General features: G+C 56.7%; 1 non-coding gene across 1 annotated transcript; it reads left to right on the top strand.

Annotated features, from left to right (window-relative positions):
- Window positions 1-250: 250 nt before the first annotated feature.
- TRNAV-CAC (transfer RNA valine (anticodon CAC)) lies at window positions 251-323 on the top strand. The gene has a single exon. It is a non-coding gene; the product is annotated as a tRNA-Val (tRNA).
- The last annotated feature ends 322 nt before the right edge of the window (window positions 324-645 follow it).

Below are 645 nucleotides of genomic sequence, written 5' to 3'. Positions count from 1 at the left end.
TAGCTGTGGATCCGAGGACTCTGCGGTCGGTGCGGGAGCCCAAAGGCCGACTGTGGGAGGCTCGGGGGTCCTCCCTTCTGGGCAGGCTCGGAACCCTAAAAGCAGGGCCTCTCGGAAGCCGCAGACTCCTTGCCTGAGAGGTCTTGGGGCGTCAAGGTTCATTCTTCAGTTTAAAAAGTTGGCGACTAGGATAGTGGTGGCAGGACCTACGGATTTCAGGGATGTGTCACTGAGCTGTAGCACCCGCCATGTTTCCGTAGTGTAGTGGTTATCACGTTCGCCTCACACGCGAAAGGTCCCCGGTTCGAAACCGGGCGGAAACAGACGTTCTTCCTTTCTGAAACTTTTACCTTCCCTTTCAAAAAAGCAAAACGGCCAAAAGGCAGGGGCCGAGGCAGCGGGCGCAGCTGCATTTTCCATCCCCAAGGGACAGGCCAAGAGTTCCGTTGTTGCCTGAGAGCCTGCTCAGCGCTAGGAGCCAGCCCTCCTTTCTCCGCTCTGAGTCACTGCGGAGTCCAGGCCACAGCCAGCTGACCCAAGTGCGCAAAGGACAAGGCTGACTTCGGCTCATTTTTACATCCGGAAATCCCCTCACCTCCTAAGCAGGCTCCTAAATCTCTTGCACATGTTCACGCGAGTTATGTC

This window comes from Globicephala melas, chromosome 1 (genome assembly GCF_963455315.2).
Source record: "Globicephala melas chromosome 1, mGloMel1.2, whole genome shotgun sequence".
NCBI lineage: Eukaryota > Metazoa > Chordata > Mammalia > Artiodactyla > Delphinidae > Globicephala > Globicephala melas.
The sequence above is the reverse complement of the archived record's forward strand: the minus strand, read 5'-3'. Positions and strand labels throughout refer to the sequence as shown.